Genomic DNA, 19,464 nt, shown 5'->3' with positions numbered 1-19,464 from the left:
TCTTGCTCACCAACGAAACACCTTTATTAACAATATCATGGCTATTTTATTTACTTTGCATGATTCTAAAAGACCATACAGGGAATATTTTCATTTCTTGTTGCTTTTCATAATAAATATAGGATGAATGATTGTGTGTGTATGTATGTGTGTGTGGTGTGTGTGTGTGTGTGTATGCATACACCATATACTAAAATAAAAGTTTCTAGAAAATACTAGAACTTGGGTGGAAAAACAAAACTATTCAGGCTTTATGTCACAGATAACTATAAGCCCAAACTAAAATTAAGAAATTACATAATGGTAAAACTTAATGGAATTGTACTTTTTAAAGGCATGTGTCAAATAAGGGTGAGAAGATGGTATAAGGCAGAAATAGACATTATGAAACAAAAACTGCCATGTGACACAATTAATAAATGTTCACTCTTAAATGAACTCTGGGGTCAAAGGTCAACAATGTAATTCAAGGATTAGAAATTGTTTTCAACTAGATGATAATGCTCCTTTCATTTGGTGTCTATGAAAAATTGTACAGGATTTACTCTGCAGATTATTCACGTTTGTTTCACACGCCCCAGTTCCCCTGGCCCAATTCTTCCACCTTTTCCACTCTAGCCAGGACAAACCAAAGAAAGAATACATTCCCTCGATGGAAATAAAAACAAGATAAGTATAATCTTATGTCCTGATTGTTTCTTTTAAAGCACTGAACTACAGCCATTTTGCTTAATTTCTTTTCAAATCATTCGTATTTGAGTGTGGCTAACACATGGTACTTACAATATAAAAAGACTTAAAATATCAGATTTTAATAATCCTTAGGTGGCTCTATGCAGAGCAGATGTTCTATTATACTTTCCAGATGCTAGCTGTAAGCACAATTAATTAAAGGCAGTGCTTACATATCATCTTAGTAAATTTCACTACATAGTTAAAATTATGTTAGAGAGAAGAGAGAACGAGCAAAAGCCAGGACTACTTTAACTGCAAAGAGAATCGCCAAGAAAGATTAAGTTCGCATATGCAGTGCCAACAACCGGCAGAACTGAAAAACAACTGTAAGCAACATAGCAGTGCTTTCTCTGTGGGCTAGGCCAACAAAGAGCTATCATACTGTCTCCACTGACTGTTCACAGCCTTCTGCCTTGCATGAGGTGTCAGCTTAGCTCTCAGGTATTCCAGAAAATTTCAGACAACCTAGGATGCAAATATACATCCTTTTAGAATAGAACAACCTGATAAAACTCAGTTTGAGTAGCTCTTACCTGGTTTGCTAGCGACGCCAATTTTTACATTTCGAACAATATTAATTTTTTTCTATGTTCACTTACTCTTCAGTATATTGCGTGATAATCAGTCCCTTTACTGAGTGCTGCCTTGGCTGTCAAACGTGCCTCAAATTATCTCCGATATTAGTTCAACTCAATGAGCCCTGAGTATCTATTATGTTCAAAGACTGGTACCAGGAGAGATAAGAATAAACTAGCCAGGGTTCCCTGCTCACAGATTGAGTTTTCATTCAGAGACTATCAAAACAGCGGCAATAATTTCAGTCCCCAATTTACCAACAACCCTGGTAATATGATATGACCTAAGCAAACTTGAGGTTGGATCCACTGCAGCGAGTTTCCCGTAGTTTCCAACCTGTATTACCGTCAGCGTCCAGGAGTATTTTCTTAAGGCAGAAAACACAGGTAAGATGTTAATGCTTAACCGAAAAAGGACACCTCCTTCAGATCACCCGAGTGGATCTATAAAAATCCCTCATTGTCTGCAAAATGTAGTGCTGGCTCCTTCCAAACAAGAGTGAAGTAATCAGAAGCAGAAAATCTACTATGTGAAATGACCCACCAATCCCCTGTTTGGATTTCACCCTCAGGATTTCCCAGTGCTATGCTATGCTTCCTCTCTAGATGGCAGTAGAGGGAGAAATGCATTTGTTTTTCACTTTTACCACAGCCTACAGAGATTTCAGTTTATTTTTCTTTACTTGGTCAATTTCAAATGTGTCAGTCTAGGTAAAAATTGAATAAAATTGGAAACTTACCTTGGATTGTCTAATTAATGTTGAATGTTATTAAATTGCTAGCACCGCACAGCTCTTGACCTACAAAATAACAACTTCGTATGGTTCGACCTGTAAGACTCTGCTTGGTAACTTGAACTTTGGGTTTTATTAACACCTTAACCTGAAAACTTTTACATTGAATTCAGTGGGATTTGAATATTCACACAGCAATTTGATCACTTTAAAATAAAATTTCATTAAAAAACAAAAGCAAGAGATGTAAGGATGGAAAATAACACCCCAAAAGGAAGGAGGTTATATTCTCCTCCAAAGTGAATGTAAACCCACTGAGTGAAAGCACTGGAGAAAGCAGCCTCTGTCGAAGAGTCAAGCTGGTATTACCGATATGACCAAAGATTTTTCTAACAGCCTTTCAGAAGAGTTTCTTTTGTCTGTGGTCCAAGGGGTCAGAGGAAGGGATAAAATAGATGTAAAATGTGTGCTGACCTCTCACCCCTCACGGGCCAAATTTTAACTGAGCCCATATATTCATTCCCTCTTAACTTAATTACTACTAAAAAGTGACTACACAAAAACACACACAGTAATAGTCGCTTGCCACAGACCAAAGCCTCAGCTCTACACAGGTGCAAAAATGAATTTGCCTTTTAAGTTCATAAGACATCATCCTCCCCCTGAGTCCCAAAATACATCCGACTGAAAGGCTCACCGTCTACCTACCCGCCTGCACCTGCAATTTGAAGATAAACAGATGATTAATCTGCCAGAAGAACAATTACGAGTGCGTCCAGAAAAGAAGAAGGGGAGGGGGTGGGGAAACGAGCATATTTTTCTGGCAAGAACATAGAGCTGCTCATGTCATTGGTCAGGCTTCCTTAACTGATCAGCTTGTCCTCGGAGGTAGTGGTGGCTGCTCACAGGTCCTGTGAGAAAGTATGGTTGAGCTCAGCACCTTTGCCTTCTACAAAAACAAAATCAAGTCATTCTATTAGTGCCCACACATGAAGGTGCTTTTGGCCCTCCAAAGTACTTTGCAAGAATAGATTTGTTTTTTCTTTAAAGTGGGGGCGGTGGGCAGAGGGAGAGAGAGAGTCTTAAGTAGCCTCCATGCCCAGTGCAGAGCCTGGTGCAGGGCTCGGATCTCATGACTCTGAGATCATGGTCTGGGCCTAAATCAAGAGTTACCACTTGACCAACTGAGCCACCCAGATGCCCCTGCAAAAATAAGTATTATTGTTACATTGTTCTCTGACTATAAAGAATTTACTCTCCTCAAGTTTCTCTACAGCCATACAGCTGACATTTCTGTAGCGAGATCAATACTTCACAGGCATCCAGTTGTCTTTTAAGATTAGCAACATGAACCGAGGACTGGCTTCATTCCATTCTAAACTAAATCCTTTCGGTAAACCCATTAGCGCTCATTACTATAGGACTTTCTCTTGTTCATTTGTTTATTTTGCTTATTCATTGTCTTTCTCTCCCCCCTCCCAAAAGCTACACTCCATGATGGCCCGGGTATGTCACACTCATGGCCGGCTCTATGTCCAGTGCCTAAATAATATGAGTCACTTAGGAAAGCCCATAGTAAATAATGCTGAATTAATAATTAAGTAATAGAGAGTGTAGTACTAACACTAGCAACAGCATGAATACATTGAAACATTAAAATAAGATTAATTTCTTGTTTGTACTTAGTATTCGCTCCTCCTCAATACTGTTTCTACGAACTTTACACGTTTTGCAGATATTTGTCCCAATTTCATAACATCTGGGTTATGAGTAATAAGAAAACATTTATAAAGCACTGTGAATTTCTGCTATAAAGCATCATATGTAAATAAAAGAGGACCTGAATGATTGGCAAAATGTGCGCTTGGCGTTCACTTATTAACCAAACATCTGTCATTGGGGGTCCACAGGGTGATACACACTTTCACACACATTATCAGGAGTAATCTTCATTAGATCCTATAAGGGACAGCGCGCTTCCGGGTTTCCAGATTAGATCCAATGCTCATATTGGTCGAGCCCATTAAGTAGCTAGATTTGGAAAATACTCTAACCCAATATTCTGTCATCATCTAGTGTTCTTGTTTTCTGATTTTTCCATGCCAGCAGACACTTCAATGCTGTGCTATTTTCCCATCTGCACAGGGAACATGCTTTGGCAATGGGGAAGGTTTATTCATATACAGATCTACTGTAGAAGGCACAGCAGGTTGATAGTTAAGCTCTGAGGCTCTGGATATAGACTGTTCACAACTGACTGTCATTCACAGGCAGAGCGACCTTGTCTTAATGTCTCCACGTCTCAGTTTCCTCCCATGTAAAACAGAGATAATAAACAAGTAGTATCAATCGTTTTTAATAACGGAGTAGACTACTGTGGCTCTCAGTAACATACCATCCAACTTCTCCATTTTTTTTCTTTTTCTTCTTCTTCTCTTTTTTTTAAAACAAAAACAAACAAACACCTTATTGCTTCCATTTGATCCACTGCTTGGGAGAGGGCTCCAGGATGGTTAAAAGCTGCCAACTGTCTGTGGGGAGAGGCTCTGACAGAAGCCCAGACACCAGGGGTAATACAGAGGGTCCCTGAGAGGCCACTGAGCTGGGAGGCTCATAGTCACGCTTGAGGGTGAGCCTTTAGGAGACATCTCACCCAGCTGGGGGACTGGCCGGCCTGGGACGTTCGTCAGGTGGTTGCTCATCTCCTTGATGAGTTTCACCTCTTCACCTAGGAAGTGGTTCTCCAGGAAGTCACAGAGGTGAGGTCTGTGCAGGCAGCACTTGGGACCTGCAGATCCCAAAGGGCCTGGTTCAGGTTATTCTTTCCCGCTAGGGCGGCTTCTGTGGCATCCACAAGTTTACCCCCACTTATCTTGGGAGAACTTCTGTGCGTCCCAGAGAATCTGCCGACACCCCACTAGTTGCTCAGTGCCCTCCTGCTGCTCCTCCGCCAAATCTCTGAAGAAGCAGCAGGCACCCTCCAGAACCACGTCTCACAACGCAAACAGACACTCAGAGAGAGGTCAAGTGTAGGAAGCCTGCAGAAGCAGGTTGACCAGGTTGTTGACTGCAGCCTCCACCGTGGTGGATAGCTGGCGAATCTGGAAGTTTGGGGTTGGTAGCACAATAAGGAGCTAATCACAGAAAATGGTGTTGGCTGGTGTGGGAGGCAAGGAACAGCAGAGCTGTGACTGGAAGGTTGGAGGGTGCTAAGAGGGGGATGGAGGGGAGTCCACACTGTTGAGGCAAGAGACTCAGGACCGCTGGTGGGCTGCCTCCATTTCTGCAGCACATTTTAAAAGCCTTCCATCTTACGTGAGAAATCAGTTTTTAAGAAAACTCCCGTTCCTCTATATAGAACTGGTTTGGAATTTAGAAATAAAATCTTCCTTTTTTTTTTGATATTTAAAATGGAAATATCACTTTTATTGACAAGTTAGGGCCATGAACAGACAGCTTCCAGAACAGAAAAAAGACAGTCCCAAGACAATGGAGTGTAAAAATCATAGCAGACAGCCTAATACTCTTCACCCTCATCCTCTCCCTCAGCACTATCCGCTCCGACCTCCTCATAATCCTTCTCAAGGGCAGCCATGTCCTCATGGGCCTCAGAAAACTCCCCTTCCTCCATGCCCTCCCCCACATACCAGTGAACAAAGGCACGCTTGGCATACATCAGGTCAAACTTGTGGTCCAGGCGAGCCCACGCCTCAGCGATGGCTGTAGTGTTGCTCAGCATGCACACAGCTCGCTGGACTTTGGCCAGGTCTCCACTGAGCACCACAGTGGGAGGCTGGTAATTAATGCCCACTTTGAAGCCAGTGGGGCACCAGTCCACAAACTGGATGGTACACTTGGTCTTGATGGCAATGGCAGCATTGACATCTTTGGGAACCACATCGCCACGGTACAACAGGCAGCAAGCCATGTATTTACCATGGCGAGGGTCACATTTCACCATCTGGTTGGCTGGCTCAAAGCACGCGTTGGTGATCTCTGCTACTGTAAGCTGTTCATGGTAGGCTTTCTCAGCAGAGATGACGGGGGCATAGGTGGCCAGAGGGAAGTGGATACGGGGATAGGGCCCGGTGGTGGTGCCCGGTGGAGACCTGGCCAAAGTCCAGGTTGGTCTGGAATTCTGTCAGATCAACGTTCAGGGCTCCATCAAATCTGAGGGAAGCGGTGATGGAGGACACAATCTGGCTAATAAGGTGGTTAAGGTTAGTGTAGGTTGGGCGTTCGATATTGAGGTTTCTACGACAGATGTCATAGATGGCCTCGTTGTCTACCATGAAGTCACAATCAGAGTGCTCCAGGGTGGTGTGGGTAGTGAGGATGGAGTTGTAGGGCTCAAGGTTGAGCATGGTTTTTAAATATCTATGAACATGGGAAATAGAGGAAAAACGATTGTGAGTTTTTCATAAAGATTTTCACGCCTTCAAACTTCCCTTTATACTCTGTGAGTTATAGGTCATGGAGACAAATCTACCAGTATCTATGGCAAAACAATGGAATGTCTCACATGTGTATCACCCTAGTCCTTATCAAATGAGATTGTTTTCAGTAACAGCTTTGTTGAGTATATTTCACATACCCTATATAAAATGTGGAATTCTGTCTTTTTTAGTATATTTACATGATTGTGCAACTGCTACCACAATCAATTTTGAAGATTTTTGTCATCCCAGAGACAAACCTTGTCTCCTTTAGCAAATCACTCTTTTTCCCAAATTCTCCCAGCTAGAGGCAATCACCAGTTTATGTTATGTCTCTATATGAAGTTTGTTGGTGTGTGTGTGTGTGTGTGTGTGTGTGTGTGTTAATATTTATTTATTTTAGAGAAAGAGAAAGCGAAAAAGTGAGAAAGTATGAGTGGGGGAGGGGTAGAGGGAGAGGGAGACAAGCAGACTCCTTGCTGAGCTGGGAACCCAACTCAGGACTCCATGTCACAACCCTGAGATCATGACCCAAGTGGAAACCAAGAGTAGAACTCTCAACTGACTGAGCCACCCAGGTGCCCCAAGAAGTTTTTAAATTGATGGAGTTAAATCTATGGATGAATTAGAACTACATAACTAATGTATATAAGAGTTTTATAAATAAAATGTGAATCATTTCTTGAATACTTGGAAATAAGGGTTAAAGATACATAAAAATAAAAGCTACACTCAACCCACATGCATGCATTATCTACAACAGGGCTGAGAATATAAAGGAGAATAACATGCTGTCTATTCACAATGAGTTTGAAAAAACAGGACACAGGTAATGAAGGCACACAGGTAAACACCAGACAAGAAGACCACGGCCTGGCACACAGTGGCAACATGTTGTTTGCTGGGTTGAATCAGATATTAATATGTTGCTTTATTTCTGTTCCAACCAGCATGTGAAAACAATTTCTGAAAAAAATTTTAGAAGTCAGTCTTGGACTTTCACCTACTTTTAAAATGAAAGTTCACATCATCTTCATTTGAAGCTCTTGATTCTGATATTTACTGATTCCCTGAGGTGCTGACTGGATGTAAATTAGGACCCACTTGAGACCGCAGTGCTGCAAACATGCCGATTTCCATACAGTTCTCTTCTGAGAGTGCCAGAAATTCTCCCCAAAAGGGTATAGGTACGGGAAATTAAAACAGAGTTTGAGTTTTTCAGTATGACTCTACACTCGATCTTAGCCAGAAGGCAGAGAAGTGATTCGATATGACTCTAAACATTAGAAGGTTGACTTATCTTTCTGTATCTGGCAACTCCTCTGACTTCTCCCTCACACTCTAGATAAATCCTTCATTCAACATTTATAAATTATATTCAGACTTTTCAGACACAGAAAAAATTTTCATTTTCTCTTTTATGGTGAGTCTGTTAAAAAATATTGTGGGCTACATTAAATTAAAGATACTAGCAATACTTCACAATCTTGAGATCCTGAATAATGTAAAGGAAACCAATACTTTTTCAGAAAAAAAGCATTATTATAATTATAAACATGAATTCAGAACCCAGAAATGATAGATGAGGACGCAGAATTTTTAAAGGATTATAGAAGTTTACTTGAAGGAATTCTTCAAAAACTGGGTATAGAACCTGGGCTAGTTAAATTCTATGAAGCACTCTTTGACTGCCCCCTACTGGCTAAATTTCAGAATGCTAATCAGAGTACAGTACTTGGGTTAAGATTATAGTAAAAACATTTGCAGTGAATTTTTAAGAAGATTTTTAAAGATTTTAAAAAATATTTTGAAGATTTTTAAAAAATGTTTTTAAATATTTTTTAAAGATATTTTAAAAGTGTTTCCATCCTTTCTGACAGAGACAGACATAGTGAGAGAGGGAACCGAAGCAGAGAGGGCAGGGGAGTGGGAGGAGAAGCAGGCTTCCCGCTGAGCAGGGAGCCCAGGCGTTTGGGATCATGACCCGGTAAGGCAGACACTTACCGACTGAGCCACCCAGGTACCCCTTGCAGTGAAATTTTTATAGGTTTTCAAATTTTACAGAAGGCTGTGAGATCCCTATTTTCTGCACCTCTGTACAACCAGAAGTGATTTCTTTCATTTATCTTTAATCCTTGTCAATACCTATCTTTTTTTTTTTTAAGATTTACTTATCTATTTATTTGAGAGAGAGATAAAGAGAGAGAAATTACGAGCAGGTTGGCAGGCTGGGAAACAGAAGGGGCAGAGGGTAAGGGAGAGAACTCTCAGGTGGACTCCCTGCTGAGTGCAGACCCAGATGCAGGACTTGATCTCAGGACACTGGGGTAATGACCTTAGCGGAAACCAAGAGTTGGGCTCTTAACCCACTGAGAGACCAAATGCCCTACTGATACGTATCTTGATTTTTCATTTGTGCCAGTCACTTTATCTAATTTTCAATAATTAATAAAAACATTGCACTCAGGGATGACCACAAATAAAGAATTCAGTATATTCCATCTTCAGTGAGAGAAACTTCTCTTCTTATAATTTAATGAAAAGTGTAATTTTCTGAATTCAGGGGCCGTCACAAGGATATAGAGATGACTTTTGTAACTAATGGTTTGCATGTCATTTTACCATTTTATATCTGTTTATCTACACTTATTGATAGCAACGAAGTACAGAGTCGTGAAAATTTTTTTATTGGAAACTGGTAAGTTGCTTTTTTAAGTTTTCAAGGGATATCAGTGAGATGACAAGTCTTAAAACTTTGGGGTCAGTTATGGGAGTTAAGTTTAGATAGTTAATATAGATTTTGTTTTTAAAGGTCTTAAGTGAAAAACTGTAATTCTTGTATCCTGAGTTTCTTAGCCTGTGAACTGAGATTGTGAGTGGGAACAGTTTAGGCAAAGACATCTTAAGGCCAGACACATTTTTCTCCTGTCCTCACATGTTGTAAGAACTCAAATGGAAGAGCTCATGCCCCAGGTACACTCAGTGGCTGGTAGGAGCGCCTTCCTCCAGTGGCCACCCCAGGGTAGTTAGCTCCGGTCACGTGATGGAGGAAAAATATCTTTACTTTTCATCAAGAGAGGAAGTTGCTAGAACAAAGTTGCAACCCTACCTGTTATGGGGCAAATAGTTCCTACAGATCAAAATCCAAGATTGTACAAAAGCTATAACCTGTACTGTAACTTGGACGTCTAAAATAATGCCATTGAATTTTATTTTCTCTGAATCTAAATAAACCTGAGATGGAGCCCACATCATATTGAGTTATCCAAACATTCAGTCTTACTCATTATTGTTCTTGGGATTCTCCTCACCTAGGTTCAGATGAAGATCCCAGTGATCTTGCGTTGAATGAAACACTGAGAAAAGGCACCTCCAGTCATCCATCCTCTGTGATTGCTCTGACGCTTACCCAACACCCGCGCCCATGTATTTTGCTTTCACCCAGCCACACTATGGGGAGGAGGCTGCAAATGCCCCCAAAACCTACAGCCCTCCTACCCCCACTCCTGGCAAATCACTACTCTCTTCATCTTCTGATCACCTCTCTCCTACCTTTTCTGAGTCACCCATCATAACCTCCTTAAGGAGTTCAGCCTTTCTCTACAGGTAGGGTGAAGGATTGTCTTTCAACAACTTCTGTTAGAAGGATTGCCAGGGGACCTCCCTGGAGACATCAAGGCAGGAAGAATAATTCAGAGGATTTAAAAAAAAAAAAAAAAGGTGTTTCCATCCTTTCTGAATTTTCGGCAGCCATCAGAGTGAAAGTAGTATTGCTCCCTCAACATATTATTCTGCAAAATGAAGGAAATGGGAATGAAATGAGAAAGATAGGAGGCTGGGAAAGGAAAGAAGATTCAGATAAAGGGCATCATTTCTCTGGGCCATGGTAATGCCTCATTTAGCTTATTTTATTTATTTCTGCTGCCACCTGCTGGTGCACAGGGAGAAAGCTCACGCTTGAATTCCTTGCGGCCTGTACAGATTTGAAAGGTTCAGAGATAAACCCATTCAGGGAATCATAATCATAAAAGGTTAACAACAATGCTTTAGGGCACCTGGGTGGCTCAGTGGGTTAAGCCGCTGCCTTCAGCTCAGGTCATGATCTCAGGGTCCTGGGATCGAGTCCCGCATCGGGCTCTCTGCTCAGCAGGGAGCCTGCTTCCCTTCCTCTCTCTCTGCCTGCCTCTCTGCCTACTTGTAATCTCGCTCTGTCAAATAAATAAATAAAATCTTTAAAAAAAAAACAATGCTTTAAATACAATCAAATGCTTTAAATACTGACAATGCTTTAAATGCAAATCAAATCACAGATACTGAGGGAGAGATCTATAGAAGCAGAAAAGCGATGAGGAAGTAGATATTTATAATACCAGCGGTCACTAGGTTGAAGCTAGAATGTTTCCAGTAGTCGTAGAGAGATTTTATAAATGTTATGGGTGCAATATTTCAATATTTGTAACAAGGTCTCTTGAGATCCTGTAGTTATTTATGTAGTTACAGAAGATAAAGTAATCCCAGAGTATATTTGAACTGCTAAATCCAGGTTCCCCTGAAGACTTGGGGAACCTGAAGACTTGGTCATCTCCTGCCCATTTTGCTGTTTATCTACAACAACAACATCTAGAATTGATGGAATCTAATATTTTTTTAAGTTGGACAACAGTAGTGTAAAATCCACTCTTAAATGCCACCGGGGACAAATTAATATATCCTACAGTCTGAAAATTAAGCAGACGCCATGCTATACACAATAGCCCAAACGCACATGATTGCCTTGATGTCAATCAGTGTATAGTCTGGAATTAATATACTAGGAGGTTTTTATTTCAAATCAAAGCAAAGAAACAAAGGATCCTGCATAGAAGCATGTTGTATGTTCTTAATTACTGTTGGAGTTAAAAACCTAGGCTATGGAAAATTTTCTCCTGACCCTGGATTCAGCAAGGGCTAAAATATTTACGAAGAGGATGGCATCCTAAAAGGCTGCCTGCCCACCAGCACCAGTCATCACTCTTGAGAGATTTCCCATTCCTCAGAAGGAATCCGTGGCTACTGGAGACACTGCTGTTTGTGTTGTAGGTTAGGCAACTGTCTCAACATAACAGACCGAGAGATCTCAGATCATCCCAGAGTCGTGGGTGTAGAGTGAATGACAAGCTCATTTAACTGTGCTACTCGTGGGAACTAAATATGGGATTTAGAGACTATAACCAATGAACTATGGACACTTTTATTTACAAATAACTCCTAACTCGAACTAGCTTAGAAAAAAAAAATGGAAATTTAGTGGTTAACAGAATCCAACTGAAGTTCATACAGACAAATCACAAGAAGAGGGGGATCCGATTGGTCATAGGTAGAGCGAAAATAAGGGTCTTGGTGCTTCTGATGTTCCTCTGCTGTGCTTCTCATCCATAATGGCTTCATCTCTAGCGCTGAAACCATCCTTGATAAGGAAGTGTTTTGCCCTCTAATAGGTTTCTAGCTTCTCATGCCATCCACTCCTGCCATTTAAAGTTCTGAGAGAAGATTACTGCTTGGCCTGAGTCAGGGACCCAGCCTGGAACAACAGAGGCCAAGGTAACAGAGAGCAACAGTTCACAGCAGAAGCCCTGAATCCTGCCTGATACTAACTCTGAGACCTTGGACGACCTACTTAACTTCTTTGTGTATCAGTTTTCTGATCTGTCACGTGGGGACGTGATAGTACCTAGCTGGGGAGTTTATTGTGGGAATTAAAAGAGACATTATATGTAAAGTGCTTAAAGTTCTGCCTGACACAAAGTCAGTGCCATGGAAGTGGTTGTTACTCACTAGAATGGCAATTCTCAGTCTTGGTTATACAGCAGAATCACTTGGGGAACTTGAAAAATTACTTGATGCCCTGGTCTCAACCACAGATAATTGAGTTGTGGATAGAGCACAGGATCAGGATTTTTAATGTACTTCTCAAAATTTTATGCACACCCAGGATTGAGAACTGTTGCACTAGATTATAAATTCCCTGCATGGAGGAATTTTTGTGTCCAGCATTCAATCTTCAGACCTTAAAACCATGCCTGGCACACAAAAGGAGCTCTAGACTATTTGTTGAATGAGATAATAAAGTAGCTAGAGAAGCTACTGTGTCTACTTGAATGGAGGTGTGCGTGTGTACATCCGTGCACATGAACTATATAGTTGGAAAGTACTGGGCCTGCTACAGATTCCAGTACTCTGCATAACAAAGCTTTAAATCTAAATGCTGTTCAAAACATGCAGGCAGACATCCCTGGCCTCTGTCTTCAAAGTGGGCCCAGACATGCACATATGCATGCCATGTAGCATGTCTTCTGCTTTCAACCTTTTGGGGACTTCCCATTGCATTTAGACAAAAAGTTACAGGAAGTTTTTACTAGCCAGGTAGATATGTTCCATGAAGGCACCAGGCAGAGTGAATTAGTGACAATGGAACCATTCCTTCTAGGCGATATACGGGATTAGCGTCCTTCTAGCCTCTGGTCATGACATTTTCATCAGTTGTCCAACATATAACCTTGGATGAATGACTCTGTTTAAAAATATCTTATTCAATCTACGCACTGTCATTTCATGAACACTAAACTCCCCACCAACAGCCCTGTAACTCATCCCTGAACAAAGCTTACTGAACACTATCTAACACACGTGTTTTCTCCGGAAGTCACACCGCAACTTTCTTGCTTGTAGGAACTCTAGATAGAACTCTAGTGCTCTTATCAGGGCCCTCTGAAACAGGGGAATCTCCAAAACAAGTGCAAAGCATGGCACTACATCTACTGGGAGGAGATCGTGGTTTACAGTCTGACCGCTGGAACAAGAAGGCAAAACTTCGGCTTGTGCTGGTGACTCCAAAGAGAGTCTTTTGCGCCCCCCCCACCCCACCCCGCATGTCTCATTATGACTGCAAAAGCCCATGTTGATTTTGGGAGATTACAAATGAATTCTATTTAAGAAGAAGATCTACAAACACATAATCCATGAATAATGAGGATCAACTACATTGAACATGATACAGTCTGAAATCCTGAAATCGGATCTCTCCATGATCTGGCTCCATTTTGCTTTTCCATCCTTAATGTCAGTCCTCCCCTTGCTCTCTGCTTCCATGTCAGGCTGAAGCCATCCTTCCCCGCTACCCTGCGTAGCCACACATTCCTCTCTCCCCCATTTCTGTTGACTTAAGCCGAGATTGATCAGAAGCATGAATATGTCATAAACAGCATGAGGCCGAAGAGAAGGGCTCTTCTCAATAAATGTATATATTGGGATATGACACATTCCCAAGCCCTTTTATATTAATTAACTACATTAAAAGCACCTTACTCTGAAAAAACTCTTCAAACCAGAGGGATCAGTATGGTGGAGACAGTGGAGAGAATGCTATTACATGACAAAGTGGCTGAAGAGCATCAAATGTTGTGACTAGGCCAGATTTGATATGAATAAATTTACCATGGCTTTGGAAAGTTCACGGTCAAATATTTTTCCATGTCCCATGAGAAAAGCTCATGGTTGAGAATAACAATTTTGAACTATCCCTTTTCTTTATGAAATAAACTGTAGGCTAGAGTTACATAGGCGTTGTATGACAAAATTCAATTCCAAGGATTGATTTCCAACTTTCTGAAAAAGCAAAGCATGCAGAGGAGTCTGTTTTAAATGACAATATTATTATTCTGATGACTTGGTTATGCTTCACAAAACTTGGTCATACACATTTGAGATATATACCATATTATATATCTGAGATATATATGTATAAGTGTGTATATATAAATACCTGTATAAGTATGTATATATATATAAATGCATGTTTATTTGTATCTTTAAGGCTAGCTATAATTCCCATTGTGTGAATCATTTTATAGGTTGAGGAAAACCAAAAATTAAAACAAAGAACCTACAGTCCATATGTGTGTGTTTTTACAATTTTAAGAAGAAATGCAAACAATGAGTCTGGCTTTCACTTTCTTCAGTGAGCTATCTGCGTACAAAAGTGTGTGCTTTCCTTATTAAGTCCTTATTTTTCTTAGCTTCTATTTGGAATCTGCTGCCAGGAAATGGATTTTTAATTACCTTTGTGGCCAATAAAGGTTTACAACACCAGAATGAATTTCAGCACAGATAGCATAAGTAACAAGATGGATTTTCCAAGTTTTTCACCCAGTCTATAATCAAATAAAAATCATTTAAATTTGTTTTCAGTCAATGTGCACTTCGTGTGCTTTGGGTGTCGAGGAAAGGACTATAATTAGTTAAGCCTACTCTGAGACGACAGAGCAGGCTGCCCATATCCCAAATATCCCAGACTGTCCCTGGCTAAATACTTCATGGTCTGCTCTGCCTTATATTCTTCTTAATTTAGGAAACATTAGGAACCAAAATAGGGGATCGTGCCATCGGAGAGTGTCTACCAGCGTGTTCTTATGGGATCTAAGTCATTCACACTCCCATTCCAGTTCTCAAAGACAGACCAAGATTGAGGACTTATAAGAGGCTGAAGCTTGATCCCACTCCTTTTAGCAGGACTGAACACAAAAGATACTAAGAAAGGCTAGAGGTTGTGGAAGAAGCTGAGATGCATCTCCACTCTAGCTCTTGAAGTAAATCTTGGCCCACCTGACTTCATATACTTTACATGGTGAAGACTGGCCAATGACTTTCAAGAAATCTTCATCTCTGAACCTAATATACTATATGGTCCCCAGAGGGCTACTTGCATGGTGACTGGTCCTGACAACAGGACTGTGATGTAGCCCATCTTTGATCATTTCAGAGGGGAGGTGGAAGCCTCCGCTAGGCTCTCTGCACCATAAAATTCTGTAGGGCCTGCAGGACCCTCCAGAGAACCGACACTGTGTTCATGACTTCCACAATGAAGACTCACATTCCAGGAGCCCAGTGAGTGTGGTCCTGAACAATTCGAGAGAAGACGATGGAAGGAAGGTGAATTGCTCTTCCATTGTAAAATTTCAAATGATAAATTTAACAAAGCCAGAAAAGAAGTTATTGTTCCCATCTTCCTGGGTAAGCCAGATAAAACTGGCATAATGTTATCATCTATAAAATAAAGTAACAATCTTTGAGCGGGTCCCTGGAAACCATTGCCCACAAGATAATGCAGCATCAGGGGTCGTGCTACAACCCACATTAAGTCAGTGGTATTAGGGAAATGCAGAGGCAAGCCGATCAATATTGTTTCTATAAAATCAAGTTCCAAGGAGCCATGACATAGTGAATAACAATAGCACTTCTACCTTTACCTCACAGTGGAAGATAGTAAATTAGCTGGGAACAGCACATTTGTCAATAACACAAAGAGATGGTTCCTGAACATGAACAGGAAGAGATGGGACATGGACACTAAGAAGAATCTTCACTTACACTGATTAGACACTACATAAATATGTACATACCTCTTCTCTATCCATTATTCTTGATGTCTATTGATAAATCAATATACATTATATTGGTCCATGAATTTTATAGTATATTTTTAATGTAATTGTTTGTTAGACAGGGTCCACACAAAAATGTATTAAGGGTAGCCCATGATGTGATTTTTTTGACCAACAAATAAGGGCGACTCTACTTTTCCCTGACCATTACCTAAGGGAATGTCACCTATCTCTGCCTCCTCCCCGGGAAAGCACCAGAGAAAAAACAAGTAGAAAGAAAAAGAGAGTGGAGTGTAGAAGTTAGCGGACCAGACCCTCTGACATACCTTTTAAGCCTTGGACCTACAGTTCTAATCTGAAACAAAGTGACTGAGAAGTTATGAAATTCAACAGGATATAGTTTAAGGAGATTGCTACCTTGGAGGAGAAGATGTTAGCAGTTAACTGGAAAATTAAACCCCATAGTTATATCTCCTTTCTAGCTTCTGCCATCTCAGAGGAGTTTCCCTGAGATTGCAGATTCAATTTTTTATTTCACAAACTAAGTACTTAATTTTATGAATAGCCATTATCAGCTCGAATTTTTCATCCAAATTAAATCTAGAGTTTGTTTTGGACCTCCAAAGATAATCCATGCTTAGCCCCACAATAAAAAATTAAATAAAACAGATGGATAGTTAGAGGGACACAGCAGAGCTAGAAACACCTGTTCAGCAGACTAAAATTCTACAGAAGGGGGCACCTGCATGGCTCAGTTGGTTAAGCATCTGCCTTTGGCTCATGTCATGATCCTGGGGTCCTGGGGTCAAATCCTAGGTCATCGGTCTCCCTGCTCAGTGCAGAGTCTGCTTCTCCCTCTGCCCCTCCCCGCACCCATACTTGAGCACTCTCTCTCTCTCTCTCTCTCACACACATAAATAAATAAATACATAAATAAAATTCTAAAACACAACTGAAACCTTAAGGCAATTATGAAATACATGATTAGTATACTCCTTGCCATGATTTATGCTTGTATTTCTCAGTATACTTGGCACAATTAGGGAAATGTTGCAGACTATTGCACTCAGTGGCCTATAAACATGAATATTTAAAAGAGTGTGATAGCAATATTCCTCATAACTTATTACATCATTCTTTTCAAGCATAGAGTGCTGGTGATTCAGAATAAAATGTGCATTATAATAGACCTTCATATTTCAGGCCTAGAAATATTTCTTCTATTTCATTGTCTACAAGGATACAAGAAATATTCAAAAAAGCCACTCTTGTAAAAGTAGTTTTCCTCTGTAAATTTGTATCAATTGTGACACATGTACCAACCCACACCACAAATATGATGATTTTCTTATTCAAATTTGGGGCTGAAAAGAAGTGAGTCTAACTAAAAGCAGTCAGTCTATAAATGCTGAATATCTGTATCTGTATCTCTGTCTGTCTATCTCCATTAAATATTCAGTTGCTCTTATTGGTTACAGGCTCCCTATATCTTCTAAGAAATTTGCAAACTCTCTGACACCTATCACACTTTTTAACCCTTTCCAATTTTAGTATATGTGCCTCCAAGCAAGCACTTAACTCTGCTTTCCCTTCAATCACTGTGTGCTGAAGAAATCAGCTCCTTAATTCCTTCTTTCCTTTGGTGCACACGTTCACATGCGCAAAGCCCTGGCTCAGTGGGGGCGATAAGACACTACATTAAAGCCAGCATTCCAAGACAGAAACAGACGTCAAACAGTATTTACAAAAGACCCTGTAAGCCTACTGGCTAGAATACACACAGAAATCCCACTGGCAGGATCAAATCCCAGCACTCTACAAGCAACAAGTTTTGTAACTAAAAAAAAAAAATGTGCCTAATAACAGAACCTCCTAGGGCTGTTGCCGGGATTAAGTGAACCGTCCTTACGAGAATGTCTGCTCCGTGGTAAGATTCAATAATAAGATGTTATTATTAACAAGCAGGATAACTGCATGAGAAGAGAAATTCAGGATGTGATGTGATTGTAATAGGAACCCACATAAAGTATGAAAAAACAAATCCAACTTAAAAATAACTTGCTGTGTAATATGCTGTGGGCGACTGAGTGTGCCTGCACTTGTTCATCTAAACCACTGCTCTTACTCCCTTCTTTCCTTCAGGCACTCAGTAAGTACCTCAGTAAGTACCTGTGTGGACACAGGTGCAGGATGAGAACAGAACCTGCATTGATGAGTGTATAGTCTATTTGGGGAACAAGGAGAGGAGATTTACTGCCCCCACAGATCCAGTGAGCATTTGATCATAAGTGGTAAACATGGCAAGAACTCAGAAACTTCAGAAGTCAGTAAAACTTTCTTTCTTTTTTTTTTTTTTAAAGATTTTATTTATTTGACAGAGAGAGATCACAAGTAAGCACAGAGGCAGGCAGAGAGAGAAGAAGGGAAGCAGACACCCTGCTGAGCAGAGAGCCTGATGTGGGGCTCGATCCCAGGACCCTGGAATCATAACCTGAGCCTAAGGCAGAGGCTTTAACCCACCAAACCACCCAGGTGGCCCAGTAAAGCGTATTTTTTTCAGGGTGTATGAATCTCCTTAAATTCACATGTCACGGGGAATGGTCAGATCTCTTACTTGGAAATGCAGTCTCTCACTTCATTTCTTGCATTGTCTTGCTATGTATAAACACATGATTAAATTTTTATAAGATTTTAAATCTTGAAATGAGATACTACAGAAGCACTATTAAAATTCATAAATCTTGCACAACACATGTCATAATTAGCTTACTTCCCATCTTGCAGCGCTAACATCATTTTAGGGTGGCCACGTTCCAGCTTCTGTTCAGGAAACGATGTTAGTGTATGAATCTGTGGGATAAGGATAGAGGCAGTGTGTGGTGTAGTCTAGTTGCTAGAGTCCTGGTCCCAGATTTTGAAGGTCTATTTCTTCCGCTAATTGAAGCAAATATTAATTAAATATTTATGTGAAGGATCTCTGTTCTTTCAGCCTATTCTATCTTTTTTTTTTTTTTTTTCCTTCTGGAGACCGTGACCCTGTCTTCCCCTTAGGAAATGGAGGTCAGCTGACCCCCACCCCCAGCTTCAGTGTAGTCGTGTCCCTCAGTGGAGCCACGTGAGCATGTCCATCTCAATGGCCACCTTGCTTGGTTCAAGCACATGGTGCAAAAACAATTCTGTGAGTCACCCCTGGTGCTTTGGCGGGGCTATTGGCAAAAAGATGTTTTGTTTTGTTTTTTTTCCCCTTGAGTTGCCAGTCGTGGGCAGGTTGACCTGAAGCTTCCATCAGCCACTGGCCACCCAGAACTTGCCAACGAGGACATGGAGTGTGACTCTAAAGAAAAAGAGAGGACAAGGGGCACCTGGGTGGCTCAGTCAGGTAAGCCTCCCACTCTTGATTTCAGCTCAGTTCACGATCTCAGGGTTGTGAGACTGAGCCCCACATAAGGGTCTATATTGGGCATGGAGCCTGTTTAAGATTCTGTCTCTCTCTCAAGAAAAAGAAAAAAAAGAAAGAAAGAAAGAGAGAGAGAGAGAGAGAGAGAGAGAAAGAAAGAAAGAAAGA

The 19,464-nt window shown here is 40.8% G+C and overlaps 1 pseudogene across 1 annotated transcript; it reads right to left on the bottom strand.

Annotated features, from left to right (window-relative positions):
• Positions 1 to 5,490: 5,490 nt before the first annotated feature.
• On the bottom strand, positions 5,491 to 6,376 carry LOC309858882 (tubulin alpha-1C chain pseudogene; annotated as a pseudogene). The gene has a single exon. The product of its transcript is annotated as a tubulin alpha-1C chain pseudogene (transcript).
• Between the last annotated feature and the right edge of the window lie 13,088 nt (positions 6,377 to 19,464).

This window comes from Mustela nivalis, assembly GCF_964662115.1.
Source record: "Mustela nivalis genome assembly, chromosome: 2".
In the NCBI taxonomy this organism is placed as follows: Eukaryota; Metazoa; Chordata; class Mammalia; order Carnivora; family Mustelidae; genus Mustela; species Mustela nivalis.
Note: the sequence above shows the minus strand (reverse complement) of the source record. Positions and strands in the feature narration are given on the sequence as shown.